The sequence below is a fragment of the Pistacia vera genome, unplaced genomic scaffold (assembly GCF_008641045.1).
Source record: "Pistacia vera cultivar Batoury unplaced genomic scaffold, PisVer_v2 Contig290, whole genome shotgun sequence".
Classification (NCBI taxonomy): Eukaryota; Viridiplantae; Streptophyta; class Magnoliopsida; order Sapindales; family Anacardiaceae; genus Pistacia; species Pistacia vera.
Window position 1 is genome coordinate 578,897 of NW_022196102.1, and position 11,649 is coordinate 590,545.

Here is an 11,649-nt window from a genome sequence, read left to right on the forward strand (position 1 = left end):
AAACGCCTCATTAAGATGCTTACATGATTCTTCTTCTACGCCCACAGTCACGTCAATTCCAACTTCTCTCAGCCTATCTAACCCTTTTGAATCTACAATTGGGTTTGGATCCACCATTCCAACCACCACTCTTTTCACTTTAGCTTTAATCATAGCTTCAGTACATGGTGGAGTTCTTCCATAGCGATTACACCGTTCCAAGCTCACATATGCTGTAGCATTCTCAGCCAAGTCCTCAGCATCTCTCAGAGCAAATACCTGCAAGTTTCACCTCCTGATTCAAATTCTTCAGCAACAGTTTCTTAAACAGACCATGCCGATTGAAAGCTTATATACAGCACGCCTATCTTATGAAACAAAGATGAAGAAGAAGAGAGCAAATGGGGAATGAAGACAAAGAAAAAGAGAGGAGATGGGGAATGAAGACGAAGAAGAAGACTATTTTTGTTTAGAATTTTTTTCCAAAATGAAGGGAAGACCGTCCATAACGGATGAACGACCGTCCCTAATTTTAAAAAAAAAAATATTCCATTTTAATTATGGACGGGCGTTCTTTAAATGGGGATGCCCGTCCGTAGTAAATGGAGCCCCGTCCATATAATATGGATGGGAGTCCATGTAAGTGAACAGTCGTCCATATTTTTAGTTACGCGCGGTGTGAGTCAGCGGGACACGTAGGCCGGTACACGTTTTTGATGTGTGATTATTACAACATGCATAAATAGCAAGAATACTAGTCGCTCAAGTAATAGAGTGATGAGTGAGTATCTTTCCCACGAGGATTGTTCACTAAGCAATAAGTTTCCTATTGTTCTCAAGTGGGAGCAATCGAATTTTTTGGATTAATGGGAGCAACATAAACTAAGACTAAAACAATAATCACTAAACTAAAATTTAACTATGAACACAAGATGTAAAACACGGATAAAATCAATTCAAACAAACGGGTAGGGTTTTGATTTCATTCGGACTTTATGGGTTCTTTCTAAAGAATTAAACTAAATTCATATTCACATGCACTGATTGTAAATCGAACTCTCTAAAGTGTCAAACATACCTTCTCAGGCTATGTTTTCCTACTCTTCCCTATTAACCTTCCGCACCTAACAAATTGAAGGTTAATAAATCTAAGCTCATTAAGCACAAGAATCCTAGATTGATTTCATTGGTTCTTGAATCTATCTCTAGCATCCAATACTACAATGGTGATTACCCAAGAAGTCTAACATGATTCATTTCTCAATCTCATCATGTTCATCACATAAAAACAGTAAATTCAGAGTAATCACACAATCAAAGAAAAATCATATGAAAAGAAAAACAATCTATTACTTAACCCATGAAATTCCGAATTACAATCAAAACCCTAACCCAAAATAGGCTAGTTCATGGCTAAATCAACAATACAAATAAAAGAAACGAAAATACCAAAGTTCAACATAATGTAAACAAGAGAATAGAAAAGAAATCTCCCCAAATGACGAATCCACTGGTTTAATCTCGAATCTTCACCCTTTTTCAATCTCAGTTCACTCAGAATAAATCTAAGAAAATGTAAACAGCTGCTCTCTCTCAAAACGAACTCCCTAAACAAAAAGACTAACTTTTTCTTTATACCTCGCCCAAAATCCTCAGAAAACGCTTAAAAGTAAAACTGTGCGTTTTGAAATTCACAGACGTCGTAAATGCAGACTTCGTGCGTAACTTTCTTCGCTGCGGCGAAGCTCCATGTGGAATTCTGAAATTCCAGAATTGCCCTTCGCTTACCTTTTTGCTTGAATCTTTGATCTTCGATGCTCTCCTATGGACACAAGCCTCCTAGTGCTCCATTCTGCTTAAGAACTCTTCCAAAATCTGAGATCCGCTTACTTCTGAGTCCAAAAACTCCAAATCGCTTATTATTTGCTCAAAATATCCATTTTTGCTTGAAACACAAAATGTAAAGAATTAAGTAACAATTCAGGTCAAAATGAACTAAAAAGTATCTGAAATCCGACTAAAAAGTCTAATAAAAACAGTATAATCCATGGATTATCAAATACCCCCAAACTAAAGGTATGCTCGTCCCCGAGCATAAGGTACAAAACTCACAAAAACAAAAACAACAAACCAACAAAACACAAAACACAAACACAACAAAACTGAAAAATGAACAAACACAAACAAGACTCAAACTCAACATACGAATTGCCTCGAAATTACACAAGTCTCAAAGGTTGTTGAAAAATTATTATCAGAAAATGTTCAACACTCCAAGAAGTTATAAGCTACATCGATTGTCTTCCTTTATCGGTCCACCGAGTAGGTGATGCCCACTTCAATCCACATTCCAACTTCTCAGATTATTTTATGCAGAATGCAAAGTTTATCAAATGGTGGCAGGCTCCATAAGCCTAAATATCAAACTACTCTACACTAATGTGGACTAGACATAGATAAGAATCAAAAAGTCTTTATAAGCTTGTAACGCTAAGCTCGGATAATGGGTTCCAAGAAAAAGGATAGGAATAACAAAGTAAGAGAACTCGGTTTTCCTCATGCAAACACTAAAATCACATCAATCTCCACTTCTTCTCAACCACCAATCAACGTGTCCACCAAATTACAACCCTCAAACTTGTATCTTTCTTATTTCTGATTTTGAATTGAACCAAATATTTGTTTTTCCTTTTTTTTCTTATATGAAAAGAAAAACAAATCAATTGAATTGAGGTGAACTATCCCTTTTGTTTTTATTGCCCTTCTCACAAACCCCAAACTATTCTTTTAGTAATTTCGCACAACTTTTCACTTTTTCTGTGTTTGCATTAGGCCCAAAATTCTCCTAAGGGTACGATAAAGTGTTTAGGGCATAAGGATCGGACAATTTTTGGTTTGCAAAGAAAAAATACAGCAATGATAATTCATAAGGCTCAAATGGGTGACTAGGGACAATTTCATTCATGGGTTGGCTAGAAAGGCTCAAACATTCCAAAAAGAATGCCTAAATAATTTCCTCAACCATGTCTAATCCTATAATTTCGCCTCAAGCATTTCCTAACTAGGTTCTAGAGTCCACAAACATTATCAAGACTTTACCTAAGCACAAAATGAATCTAAGCATGCCAAAAAAGTGAAAATGGTGGTTGAACCACTCAACAAACCTCAATCAAAATTCATTCAATCGACAAAAACTTGAAGCAATGTTCAACATTTTTCCACAATAAAGACGCAACAATCCTAGTCTCATCATGGAATTATGCAATTCATCATTGGCAACACAACAAAAACAAAAACATAACTTAAACAAAATCAAAAAATTGTTAAAATTTTTCCTACCCCCAAACTAAAGATGAAATTGTCCCCAATGTCACATTATACACAATTAGGAATAGAAAACAAAATAGAAAAAGTTGCGAGATAATTCCCTGATTAATCCGTGCAATTAAAGTTCTGTTCAACAGTGTGCACCCCCGTTCCTTGACTTTTTCCTCTATCGAAACATCTATAAAAACAATTGAAACTGTGTTATCCACTGTGTTAAAAAAATTCACGAACTAACAGGAAAATATTACAACCCTAATCTCGTCTTTACATCAACTAGAAATTAAATCAAAAACTAAACAAACCAAAACCAAAAGGCAGCAAATTAGTTCAAAGTGCGAAATGAAATACAAAAATAACCAAACACAAAGAAAAATAAAAACTAAAACTAAACAAGTGTTCAAGTGCTCAATCTTCGGCTTCCTCCTCTTCCTCGGTGTCATCCTCTTCTGAATCGGAGCCTAACCATTCATTTGAATCCCATTCAGCCCACTGATGTTCTGAAGTATTAATCCCGACGTTGTCGCAACAGCGAATTTGTAGCTCATGTGTCTTCCTGGCCTACTCTGCTAGCCAATCCTGACGTCGATCCATTCTTTTCATCAGACCTATCATTTTTTGCATCATTTCTGTCATTGGGACTGTTGAACCAGATTCGGTGGCCGCTTTTGTGGTTCTCCTTCTCTTGGTGCCTGATCTGGGCCTTGCTTCTGGTTAATGCACAAGATGTTTGCGGAAGTAGGCTGTGTCGAGGACTGGGGCAACATGGATCAGTGGCTCATTAGCCTGTACCTCGACTTTTGCTTTAGTACACAACTCTGTAATGAGTTGTGGGAACGGAAAACTGCCTCGCCCTGGTTTGGTTGCAAGTTGGATACTCGTCAGTATGATGTTCCCCACGTCCATTCTCTTTCCTGTGGCAATAGAATACAATAAAAGTGCCTTCTCATATGTCACTGTACTATAGTGCGTCTCCGGCATCATCTTAGCTGAAACAAAATACTGCCACAACCGAGCCACTGGTGTTAAACTAGTATCCTTAATGGTTTTCTTGCCCTTCTTTGAAATATCCCAAGAGGCATCTGGTTTTGCTATGGTCCTAAGAATCACCTCATCATTCTTCTGTGTCCTAAACTCCTCATAGTCATCTAGGGCAATCAGTGGTTCCACAGCCACATGTTCGGGTTCATCCATAAAATCCTCCCACTTTCTCCCTTGACTCCACTCATCAGCTTCGGTAGCAGTCAGTCCACACTTAGGGATAAAGCCTTTGTCTTTCCTTTTTGCTATTGCCTCATAGTTTTGCCGAGCTTTGTCACTTACAAACCGATCGTCTACTTTCTTTCCTTTCCCTTTGCCCTTGGTTGGTAGCTTAACTTTGGGTGCCATTTTCTCCAACTCTCCAATTCAACTCACAATGTACCCCAAAAATTCAAACCTAGGTTCCCTACAACAACCAATTCAAACCTGAAAAAAAAAAATTGACAACACTTCCAAAAAGTTGCATTTCAATCCCCAAACTACAATTTTTCCACAATCACCCAAACACTTCAAAATTGAAAGCCCACACTCCTCAATATCACACAACACATAAACAATCCTTCCTCAAACAAAATCAAAGGCACAATCACCAAAAATTCGCAAATCCACCAACAATCCACAAATTTCAAATCCACTAATTAAAACTCGAAATTTTTGAGAAACAATCTAAGAGAATTTGAAATCTTACCCAAACTAAGGAGTATTTGTCACCAATTGAGCCAAAATTAGCGTACAATGCAAAACCCCCAATTTCGTTGAACTCAAAAATTTCGTGAACTTTTCGCAAAAATTGGTGTTGAAATGCGTTGGTTTGGTGTTTAGGAAGGTTAAGGAGTGAGAAATTTTGTTTGGAAATCACTGAAATAGCTCTAGAATGAAGGTTGGAAAATTTTTCTCTGAACTGGATTTGAAAAGCTGCGTGATAAGCGAAAAACGGAAGTGGGTATTAATATAAAACCGTTGTCGTCGCAACGAAGAACAAGCTTCACCGCGGCGAAGTTCTTCGTTCAAAAACCCTAATTTCAAAACCCAGGTCTCTCTACGATGAAGACAAATTCTTCGCCGAGGCGAAAACTTACAGTGACTACTTGCCTCGGTGAGGAAAACTCTTCGCCGCGGCGAAGAATTCGAAAACTTACAGGAGCTGCAACATATTTTTCAGGTTGCTTTGCCCCGGTGAAGAACAATCTTCGCCGCGGCAAATTCTAGGACTTTTCAAAACTCATTTTCATACAATGTGCTTCGCCGCGGCGAAGGATACTTCTTCGCCCCGGCGAAGTCTGAGCATTTTCTTTCCTTGCCTTAGCTGAAAACTTCACCTGAAACACCCAAAAACACACAAATTAAAATCATTCAAACTCATAAGAAAATCAAACACATTCAAACACTCATGAAAAATAGAAAAAAAAAATTAAAACACTTGGGTTGCCTCCCAAAAAGCGCTTGTTTATAGTCGGTAAGCTCGACTCTCTCAATCTTTCAAGTCGAAATGTCAAGCCGTATTGGGATGGATTTGCAACTCAGCATCCCATCTATATATGGCTTCAGTCTTTGTCCATTTACTGTAAAGGTGCGCTTTTCTTCATGTGACACTTCCACCGCTCCGTATGGGTGAATTCTTGTCACTGTGAATGGTCCGGACCATCTAGACTTAAGTTTTCTGGGAAAAAGCCTAAGTCTAGAATTGAACAACAACACCTTCTGTCCTACTTCAAAGTTTTTCTTCCGAATATGCTTGTCATGCCACCTTTTTGTCTTCTCCTTGTAAATCCGGGCATTCTCATATGCTTCGAGACGGAACTCATCAAGTTCGTTCAAAGTCAACATCATTTCTTCCCCAGCAGCTTTCAAGTCGATGTTTAGCTACTTGATTGCCCAGTATGTTTTATGCTCGAGTTCTACCAGCAAGTGACACGCTTTCCCATAAACCATCTTAAATGGAGACATACCAATAGGAGTCTTAAATGCAGTTCTGTAGGCCCATAACGCATCATCTAATTTCCATGACCAATCCTTTCTAGATGCATTAACTGTCTTTTCTAAAATTCCCTTAAGTTCTCTGTTAGACAGTTCCACTGGCCCGCTCATTTGTGGATGGTAAGGCATTGTAACTCTATGTGTCACTCCATACTTACCTAACAGTGCATCCAATTGCCTATTGCAAAAGTGGGATCCTCCATCGCTAATAATTGCCCGTGGTACCCCAAACCTTGAGAAAATATTCTTTCTCACAAACTTAACCACTACCCTAGCATCATTAGTCGGCAATGCAACTGCTTCTACCTACTTCGACAAGTAATCCACGGCCACCAAAATATATGTGTTCCCAAAAGAATTTGGGAAGGGACCCATGAAATCAATCCCCCACACATCAAAAAGCTCAACCACCAAGACGTTGTTCAACGGCATCTCATCTCTTTTTTAAATATTACCAACCCGTTGACATTGGTCGCACTCCTGAATCATCCGGAAACAATCTTTAAAGAGGGTTGACCAATAAAACCCCGATTGTAGAACCTTGGCTGCTGTCCTAGTTCCTCCAAAATGGCCACCTACTTCCCTCTCGTGACAATGCCGTAGAATGCTTTTCATCTCCTCCTCCGGGACACATCTTCGTATCATTTGATCAGCACAGTGTCTGTATAGAAATGGCTCTTCCCAAAAGTAGTAATTCGAATCTGAGAAGAATTTTCTCTTTTGTTAGAACGTCATACCACTTGGGAGCACCCTTGATAACAAATAATTTGCAAAATCTGCATACCATGGTGCTTCATCCACTCTCATCAATGTCTCATCCAGAAAGGTTTCTCTAATTGGGATTTCCTCTGCATTTCCCTGGAGTGGTCTCTCAATTCTCGACAAGTGATCTGCCACCACATTTTTTGACCACTTCTTATCTCGAATTTCCAACTCAAACTCCTAAAGCAATAGGATCCATCTTATCAGCCGAGGTTTTGCTTCTTGCTTTGCCAATAGGTGCCTGAGTGTTTAATGGTCCATTTAGACTATTACTTTTGCATCTATCAAATATGAACGAAATTTGTCAAAAGCAAAAACCACAGCCAACAATTCTTTTTCAGTGGTGGTGTAATTCAATTATGCATCAGTGAGTGTTTTTACTAGTATACTGAATTATATGCAACACTTTGTTTTTCCTCTGTCCTAACACTACCCCTCGAGCAAAATCACTAGCATCACACATTAATTCAAATGGCAGTCCCCAATCGGGAACTGCAATAATAGTTGTAAATACTAATAATTTTTTAAGAGTTAGAAAGGCATGCATGCAATCATCATTAAAATCAAACACAACATCTTTATTCAACAAATTACAAAGGGGTTTAGAAATCTTAGAAAAATCCTTGATGAATCGTCTATAAAACCTCGCATGCCCCAAGAAATTTCAGACCGCTTTGACATTTGATGGTGGTGGCAGCTTCTCAATCACTTCTATCTTTGCTCGATGGACTTCTATTCCGTCCTTTGAAATCCTATGATCGAGCACTATTCCCTCCTGGACCATGAAATGGCACTTCTCCCAATTAAGCACCAGGTTTGTCTCCTTACATCGCTGCAAAACAAAAGAAAGATTAGTTAAACAACTATCAAAAAACGAACCAAAAACTGAGAAGTCATCCATGAAGACTTCTATAAACCGTTCCACCATGTCTCCAACGATCGACATCATGCATCTCTGAAATGTTACTAGTGCATTGCATAACCCAAAAGGCACCTTCGGTAAGCAAATGTGTCATAAGGGCAAGTAAAGGTTGTCTTCTCTTGATCCTCAGGAGCGATGGCAATCTGGTTGTATCCTGAATACCCATCCAGGAAACAATAATAGGCATGTCCTGCCAACCTCTCCAACATCTGATCAATGAAAGGCAGTGGAAAATGATCCTTCCTTGTCGCCTCATTCAATTTCCGGTAATCAATGCACACTCTCCAGCCCGTCACCGTCCTAGTTGGTATCAATTCTTTACTCTCATTCCTTACTACCGTGATACCTCCCTTCTTCGGAGCCACTTGTACCGGGCTCACCCATGGACTGCCTGAAATAGGATAGATAATCCCCGCATCTAAGAGTTTCACCACCTCCTTTCTCACCACTTCCTTCATCGAAGGATTCAATCTTCGTTGTGGTTGCACCCTTGGCTTAATATCATCCTCCATGAGTATCTTATGCAAGGAAAATGATGGCGAGATGCCTCTAATGTTCGAAATAGTCCATCCAATTGCTAGTCTATGTTCCCTCAACACCCTAATCAACCGCTCTTCCTCCAATTTACTCAAACCTGAACTAATGATCACTGGGAAGGTTTCTAAGTCCTCAAGATATACATATTTGAGGTGGGAAGGTAAAGGTTTCAACTCAAGCTTTGGAGGTTCTTCATTTTTTTCCTTTTCCTTCTCTTTTTCAAAATCAAACTCCTTAAATTCTAAATCTTAACTCTCATCAATCGGTTGAAGTGCTTCTAATAACTAGCACATTCATTACTCGCCGACTCATCTACCTCTACTGTTTTTGATTTGGCTATACACTCTTCTAGAGGTAATTGTGAGGTGTTTTCTTCAATAGATTCTACAACTAATTTATCCACCACATCGACACTAAAGCATGAATCTGATTCAGATGGAAACTTCATCGCCCCAAAGACATTGAAAGTCACTGTTTCATCTTGAACTCTCAATAGTAACTTTCCTTTTTACACGTCAATAAGTGCTCTCCCCATGGCCAAGAATGGTCGGCCGAAAATACGAAGAATTTCCTTATCCTCTTCCATGTCTGACACAACAAAATCTGCTGTAAAAATTATCTTATCCACCTTCACCAACACATCTTCCACTATCCCCCTCGGGTGTTTTATGAACCTATCCGCTAGTTGCAACGACATGGTCATTGGCTTCACTTCACCAATTCCCAATCTCCTGAAAACAGAAAAGGGCATTAAATTAATACTAGCACCTAAATCACATAAAACACGATCAAACGTAATATCTCCTATAATGCAAGGAATAGTAAAACTCCCTGGATCTTTGAGCTTCGGGGATAACTTCTTCTGGAGAATGGCACTGCACTCCTCCATAAGCATCATCGTTTCTTCATCTTCTAACTTCCTTTTGTTCAACGGCTTTCCTTAAGGAACTTCACGTAGCTTGGCATCTGTTGCAATGAATCTGCAAAAGAATGTTAATATGCATTTTTTAAAATTTCAATAAATTTTAAAAACTGCTTATCCTTATTTTCTTCTTCAATCTGGGAAAAGGCACGGGGAGTGTGATGTGCCAACTCTGGGGGTATCTCGGGGACTGGCAATTTCTCCTTCTTCTTTTGTTTCCTCATCATTCTTCTTGTTCTCTTCCTCCAAACTGCTTGGTTTCTCATCAACTATAATCTCTTCATCAACTTCCTTCAGATTCTTCCTTGTCAATTCTTTCTTCTGGCTTGTTCACCTCTTCCAAAACTGTCCACTCCTCAAAATTATGGCATTTGCTTGTTATGTGGGTTAGTGATTGTATTGCTTGGTAAGGAACCCTGCGGTCTCTCATTTAGCTTCTCGGCCAATTGGCCCATCTGTACCTCAAGATTCTGAATGGATGCCCCTTGATTTCTAAAATTCATCCTCGTCTCATTCATAAATCCTGTGGCCTCCTGCATAAATTTCCCAAACATATCTTCCAACTTTGTCACTCTTGGATCTCCCGGTTGATTATTCACCCCTGGTTGGTTATTTGGAGCTGTCCTATGGTTCCATTGATTATTTTGCTGATTCTGATTTCCCCAAGCCAGATTTGGATGATTTCTCCACCCCGGATTGTATGTGTTGGAATACGGGTTGTTTGGTTGCCTCTAATTTCCTGCCAAGTAGTTCACTTGCTCCGTTGATGAAGATGACGAAGCAAATGTATTCCCCACTTGACACTCGCTGCTCACATGGTTTCCTGCACAAAAATCACACGTTAGTTGAGGTGTTTGAATAGAGTTTACCTGCATACTTCCCAACTGCTTCTAAAGTGCTGTGAGTTGGACTGAGATGGCTGTGAAGGCATCAACTTCATGAAGACCCGTAGATTTTCTTGATATCACTCTCTCATTTGGTCTTTAATAGTTGTTGCTTGCCAAAACCTCCAGCAACTCATAAGCTTCCTCTTGTGTCTTATTCTGCAAGGCTCCTCTTGATGCTGCATCCACCATGGTTTGCACGTTACCCATCAGTCCATTGTAGAAAGTTTGGACTTGAAGCCAAACTGGCAACCCATGGTGTGGACATTTCCTCATCAATTCCTTGTACCTCTCCCAAGCCTTATACAATGACTCGGATTCATCTTACAGAAATGATGTGATATCATTTCTCAGTTTTGCTAATTTTGCTGGAGGAAAGAACTTAGTTAGGAACTTCTGTGCTAGATCATTCCAAGTTGTGATAGTCCCTGTTGGTAGTGCCATTAACCAACCCTTAGCTTTATCCCCTAATGAGAATGGGATTAACCTCAACCTAATGGCGTCATTTGATACTTCATTCGACTTGAAGGTGTCACAAATTTCCAAGAAGTTCGCAATATGCTGATTTGGATCTTCCTTCAAATCACCATTAAACCTTACTGACTGCTTGATCATCTGAATGATTGCCGACTTAATCTCAAAGTTGTTGGCATGCACTGTAGGCCTAGTAATACTCAACCCACTGCCATTAACCGTGGGAACTGAGAATTCCCTCAGTGCCCTGTTTTCTGGTTCTGCCATTTCAACAACTATTTCTTCTGTTTCCATCATGATATCCTCTCTTTCTCTTCTCTCTCTGTTTAGTCGTCTAGCGGTTCTCTCAATCTCAAGATCAACAGGAACCACTGGCTGACATCTCGCTCTTTGCATAAACTTCACATAATTAACGAAAGAATGTGAGATCACAAACCAACTGAAAATTTAAAACAAAAATTAAAACTTCAATCTAGCTAACTATAGAAAAACTCAATGTTAACTTAAACTCAATCCCCGGTAACGGTGCCAAAAACTTGATGCGTGTTTCCTACAACATGCAATATGAGGCAAGTATACTAGTCACACAAGTAATAAAATGATGAGTGAGTATCGTTCCCATTAGGATTGGTCGCTAAGCACTAAGTTTTCTACCGTTTTCAAGTTGAAGCAATCGAATTCTTTTGGATTTAAGGGAACAATTTAAACTAAAACTAAAACAAAATTTACTAAATTAAAATTAAACTATGAAAGCAAGATTTGAAATGGGATAAAATCAATTCAAACAAACAGGTAGGGTTTTGACTTCATTCGGGCTCTATGGGTTA

At 39.1% G+C, this 11,649-nt stretch overlaps 1 non-coding gene across 1 annotated transcript; it reads left to right on the forward strand.

Annotated features, from left to right (window-relative positions):
- The first annotated feature begins 10,598 nt into the window (after window positions 1-10,598).
- LOC116134710 lies at window positions 10,599-10,705 on the forward strand. The gene has a single exon (XR_004128793.1). It is a non-coding gene; the product is annotated as a small nucleolar RNA R71 (small nucleolar RNA).
- The last annotated feature ends 944 nt before the right edge of the window (window positions 10,706-11,649 follow it).